General features: G+C 55.5%; 2 non-coding genes across 2 annotated transcripts; both read right to left on the minus strand.

Annotated features, from left to right (window-relative positions):
• Positions 1-1199: 1199 nt before the first annotated feature.
• On the minus strand, positions 1200-1354 carry LOC126148892 (5.8S ribosomal RNA). Its single transcript, XR_007530655.1, has one exon. It is a non-coding gene; the product is annotated as a 5.8S ribosomal RNA (ribosomal RNA).
• Positions 1355-1707: 353 nt separating this feature from the next.
• Positions 1708-3616, minus strand: LOC126148893 (small subunit ribosomal RNA). The gene has a single exon (XR_007530656.1). It is a non-coding gene; the product is annotated as a small subunit ribosomal RNA (ribosomal RNA).
• Between the last annotated feature and the right edge of the window lie 2524 nt (positions 3617-6140).

Here is a 6140-nt window from a genome sequence, read left to right on the forward strand (position 1 = left end):
CGAGACCTTCACTTTCATTACGCCTTTAGGTTTCGTACAGCCCAATGACTCGCGCACATGTTAGACTCCTTGGTCCGTGTTTCAAGACGGGTCGTGAAATTGTCCAAAGCTGAAGCGCCGCTGACGGGAGCGATTATTCCGCCCGAGAGCATCCCGAGCCAACAGCGGCGCGGGTCCGGGGCCGGGCCAGGTAGGTCCGTCATCCGGGAAGAACCGCGCGCGCTTGCCGGGAGCCCGAGCGCCCAAAGGGGCGAATCGACTCCTCCAGATATACCGCCGAGCAGCCAGCCAGGACACCGGGGCTCTGCCCAACAGACGCGAACCGAGGCCCGCGGAAGGACAGGCTGCGCACCCGGGCCGTAGGCCGGCACCCAGCGGGTCGCGACGTCCTACTAGGGGAGAAGTGCGGCCCACCGCACACCGGAACGGCCCCACCCCGCGGCGAGTGGAAAGGCAACCGGACACGACCCCGCCGCGGATTGCTCCGCGCGGGCGGCCGGCCCCATCTGCCGAGGGCGGGAGCCAGTGGCCGGATGGGCGTGAATCTCACCCGTTCGACCTTTCGGACTTCTCACGTTTACCCCAGAACGGTTTCACGTACTTTTGAACTCTCTCTTCAAAGTTCTTTTCAACTTTCCCTCACGGTACTTGTTCGCTATCGGTCTCGTGGTCATATTTAGTCTCAGATGGAGTTTACCACCCACTTGGAGCTGCACTCTCAAGCAACCCGACTCGAAGGAGAGGTCCCGCCGACGCTCGCACCGGCCGCTACGGGCCTGGCACCCTCTACGGGCCGTGGCCTCATTCAAGTTGGACTTGGGCTCGGCGCGAGGCGTCGGGGTAGTGGACCCTCCCAAACACCACATGCCACGACAGGCGGCAGCCTGCGGGGTTCGGTGCTGGACTCTTCCCTGTTCGCTCGCCGCTACTGGGGGAATCCTTGTTAGTTTCTTTTCCTCCGCTTAGTAATATGCTTAAATTCAGCGGGTAGTCTCGCCTGCTCTGAGGTCGTTGTACGAGGTGTCGCACGCCACACCGCCAGCCGGCTGTGCACGCTACCGAGAAAGTACCGGTATGCGAACCGCCAGGCGACGGGCGCGCATCGCACGTTTAAGGAGACGCGGCCGGCCCCACAGGCGGCCACGACACTCCCAGGTCTCCGAAGCGGGACAAACGCCGCGCGCTTCAGTATACGTAGCCGACCCTCAGCCAGACGTGGCCCGGGAACGGAATCCATGGACCGCAATGTGCGTTCGAAACGTCGATGTTCATGTGTCCTGCAGTTCACATGTCGACGCGCAATTTGCTGCGTTCTTCATCGACCCACGAGCCGAGTGATCCACCGTCCTGGGTGATCTTTTTCATTTAGTTTCCACTGTCTCTTTCAAGACAGTTGCATAGGCGGGACTGAGGCGTTTGACGGCCCCTGTTCCAGCGTTCCTGTGTCCAACGGCCTCACGGCCGATGGGCGTCGTACGGCTCCACACCGGAGCGGACAGGCACTCGGGCGAAAGTCATTCAAAACCGGCGCCAGGCGCCAGGTGCCGCAGGCCAGCCGCTCCAGAGCTTCAGCGCTCGTACCACACAACATTTTTCCGTTAGTTTTGAGAGGCACGCGTGGTTCCGCACGCGGCGCACGGCTGCTGCCGTACAGGTAGCGTGTTGCGCGACACGACACGCACATCGAAAGACATGCAGTCTAGTCGGTAATGATCCTTCCGCAGGTTCACCTACGGAAACCTTGTTACGACTTTTACTTCCTCTAAATGATCAAGTTTGGTCATCTTTCCGGTAGCATCGGCAACGACAGAGTCGATGCCGCGTACCAGTCCGAAGACCTCACTAAATCATTCAATCGGTAGTAGCGACGGGCGGTGTGTACAAAGGGCAGGGACGTAATCAACGCGAGCTTATGACTCGCGCTTACTGGGAATTCCTCGTTCATGGGGAACAATTGCAAGCCCCAATCCCTAGCACGAAGGAGGTTCAGCGGGTTACCCCGACCTTTCGGCCTAGGAAGACACGCTGATTCCTTCAGTGTAGCGCGCGTGCGGCCCAGAACATCTAAGGGCATCACAGACCTGTTATTGCTACAATCTCGTGCGGCTAGAAGCCGCCTGTCCCTCTAAGAAGAAAAGTAATCGCTGACAGCACGAAGGATGTCACGCGACTAGTTAGCAGGCTAGAGTCTCGTTCGTTATCGGAATTAACCAGACAAATCGCTCCACCAACTAAGAACGGCCATGCACCACCACCCACCGAATCAAGAAAGAGCTATCAATCTGTCAATCCTTCCGGTGTCCGGGCCTGGTGAGGTTTCCCGTGTTGAGTCAAATTAAGCCGCAGGCTCCACTCCTGGTGGTGCCCTTCCGTCAATTCCTTTAAGTTTCAGCTTTGCAACCATACTTCCCCGGAACCCAAAAGCTTTGGTTTCCCGGAGGCTGCCCGCCGAGTCATCGGAGGAACTGCGGCGGATCGCTGGCTGGCATCGTTTATGGTTAGAACTAGGGCGGTATCTGATCGCCTTCGAACCTCTAACTTTCGTTCTTGATTAATGAAAACATACTTGGCAAATGCTTTCGCTTCTGTTCGTCTTGCGACGATCCAAGAATTTCACCTCTAACGTCGCAATACGAATGCCCCCGCCTGTCCCTATTAATCATTACCTCGGGTTCCGAAAACCAACAAAATAGAACCGAGGTCCTATTCCATTATTCCATGCACACAGTATTCAGGCGGGCTTGCCTGCTTTAAGCACTCTAATTTGTTCAAAGTAAACGTGCCGGCCCACCCAGACACTCAATAAAGAGCACCTTGGTAGGATTTCAACGGGGTCCGCCTCGGGACGCACGAACACGCACGAGGCGGTCGCACGCCTTCGGCTCGCCCCACCGGCAGGACGTCCCACGATACATGCCAGTTAAACACCGACGGGCGGTGAACCAACAGCGTGGGACACAAATCCAACTACGAGCTTTTTAACCGCAACAACTTTAATATACGCTATTGGAGCTGGAATTACCGCGGCTGCTGGCACCAGACTTGCCCTCCAATAGATACTCGTTAAAGGATTTAAAGTGTACTCATTCCGATTACGGGGCCTCGGATGAGTCCCGTATCGTTATTTTTCGTCACTACCTCCCCGTGCCGGGAGTGGGTAATTTGCGCGCCTGCTGCCTTCCTTGGATGTGGTAGCCGTTTCTCAGGCTCCCTCTCCGGAATCGAACCCTGATTCCCCGTTACCCGTTACAACCATGGTAGGCGCAGAACCTACCATCGACAGTTGATAAGGCAGACATTTGAAAGATGCGTCGCCGGTACGAGGACCGTGCGATCAGCCCAAAGTTATTCAGAGTCACCAAGGCAAACGGACCGGACGAGCCGACCGATTGGTTTTGATCTAATAAAAGCGTCCCTTCCATCTCTGGTCGGGACTCTGTTTGCATGTATTAGCTCTAGAATTACCACAGTTATCCAAGTAACGTGGGTACGATCTAAGGAACCATAACTGATTTAATGAGCCATTCGCGGTTTCACCTTAATGCGGCTTGTACTGAGACATGCATGGCTTAATCTTTGAGACAAGCATATGACTACTGGCAGGATCAACCAGGGAGCTGCGTCAACTAGAGCTGAGCAGCCGGCCGCCCGGGAGTGTGTCCCAGGGGCCCGCGCGAACACGCAAGCGTCCGCTCAATTATTCTGCAAACAGGAGGAGGCTGAGCTCCCCTGCACAATACACCTCGAAACCCTCTCAGGTCCCGGCGGCGCGCAGCGCCGTCCTAAGTACTTGGTCGGGTTCGAGAGAGGCGCAATCGCCCGGAGTTAGGCGAGTAGACGCTTTAGGTGCGACCACCCGTGCTCCCAACTGAGCTTGCCGCTGCCGACAGAGGCCCGGGAGCGTGCTGTCGTGGCATTGCCGGCGGGAGACAACACGCGCCACCTACGGTGACCGGCAGCTCCAACGCCAGCGCCACAGAAGGGCAAAGGCCCCACGTGGGTGCCGAAGCGAACTCTCCCAGCACAGCGCACGTGCCAACACGTCTGCACAACTGCGATACAAACCACCAGCGAGAACCGCTGGGGCGACCGAGCAGCAGACGGCGTCGCGGCGCCGAGTGCCGGGCGGCGGCGCATCCTCAACGCACACAGTCCTCAATCGGACCAGCACACTGCAGATGTCCACCGCGCTTCGCACCGGGCCGGCGAGGACCCACTTTGGCTGCACGGCGCCGCGCGCAGGGTGCCCCGGCGCGCAGCTGCGCCGCCTGCCGCGTCCGTCGGCCGGCGCGCCTGCCACTGGGCGCCCCCACCAGCCGGCTGTAGCGCGTGCGCCCACGCACCGCGCGGCCAGCACGCCGGGCGGCCCCCCCTCACCGGCCGGGGACAGTCCCACCCACCCACAGCCGCGTATCGCTTCACACCCAGATTCACATTCACGTTCGTTGGTATGGTGGGGACCGCTTCGTAGCTGTACCGATCGTTGCCCTCACAGATGTACCTCCAGCAAGGACAACCGCACCACAACGGGTTACCAGTTGTTCATTTGCGTAACGTCACCAGTAAACGTACACGTCCATCCCCGTTTGCAAAGTCAACTATTATTGCATGCCTGCCTGTCAGGTGTCAAGACACACTACATCCGCTCACATCCACGCAACAAAATGTGCCCGACTAGAGGGCACGTGGAAGGTGCCCCCGTACGTATGCGATGTCCATTGCGCGACCAACTGTCAACCGGCCTCTGTAGCATGTCGCAGATGTGGAACGCGGGGCACCGTGCTATCACATTGTGTGAGAAGAGACTACTACGTCTGCATACACGCGCCACTACATGAACAGACGGCTCATGCTGATCGCCATCCACTGCGTCCATTACTCCCACACGTCTCTATGGCGTACCACACTGCAATGCAGCTGTTATGGGGAGATGACACGTAGCTGTGTACACAACATTCTGAGCGGGTTGCGGTTGGACAATACATTAATGTAACGTGTCATATGCCAATTACAGAGCAGGGTAAGGCACAACTTGGGTTAGGTTAAGGCACAACTTGGGTTAGGTTAAGGCACAACTTGGGTTAGGTTAAGGCACAACTTGGGTTAGGTTAAGGCACAACTTGGGTTAGGTTAAGGCACAACTTGGGTTAGGTTAAGGCACAACTTGGGTTAGGTTAAGGCACAACTTGGGTTAGGTTAAGGCACAACGTGGGTTAGGTTAAGGCACAACGTGGGTTAGGTTAAGGCACAACGTGGGTTAGGTTAAGGCACAATGTGGGTTAGGTTAAGGCACAATGTGGGTTAGGTTAAGGCACAACGTGGGTTAGGTTAAGGCACAATGTGGGGGTAGATTGCGGTACAAATTGCATTACATTGCGGTGCAAATTGCATTACATTGCGGTGCAAATTGAGTTACATTGCGGTGCAAATTGAGTTACATTGCGGTGCAAATTGAGTTACATTGCGGTGCAAATTGAGTTACATTGCGGTGCAAATTGAGTTACATTGCGGTGCAAATTGAGTTACATTGCGGTGCAAATTGAGTTACATTGCGGTGCAAATTGAGTTACATTGCGGTGCAAATTGCGTTACATTGCGGTGCAAATTGCGTTACATTGCGGTGCAAATTGCGTTACATTGCGGTGCAAATTGCGTTACATTGCGGTGCAAATTGCGTTACATTGCGGTGCAAATTGCGTTACATTGCGGTGCAAATTGCGTTACATTGCGGTGCAAATTGCGTTACATTGCGGTGCAAATTGCGTTACATTGCGGTGCAAATTGAGGTAGGTTAAGGTGCAACACAGGTTAGGTTAAGGTGCAACATAGGTTAGGTTAAGGTGCAAGATGGGTTAGGTTAAGGTGCAAGATGGGTTAGGTTAAGGTGCAAGATGGGTTAGGTTAAGGTGCAAGATGGGTTAGGTTAAGGTGCAAGATGGGTTAGGTTAAGGTGACATAGGTTAGGTTAAGGTGACATAGGTTAGGTTAAGGTGACATAGGTTAGGTTAAGGTGACATAGGTTAGGTTAAGGTGACATAGGTTAGGTTAAGGTGACATAGGTTAGGTTAAGGTGACATAGGTTAGGTTAAGGTGACATAGGTTAGGTTAAGGTGACATAGGTTAGGTTAAGGTGACATAGG

This window comes from Schistocerca cancellata, unplaced genomic scaffold, assembly GCF_023864275.1.
Source record: "Schistocerca cancellata isolate TAMUIC-IGC-003103 unplaced genomic scaffold, iqSchCanc2.1 HiC_scaffold_901, whole genome shotgun sequence".
NCBI classification, from domain to species: Eukaryota; Metazoa; Arthropoda; class Insecta; order Orthoptera; family Acrididae; genus Schistocerca; species Schistocerca cancellata.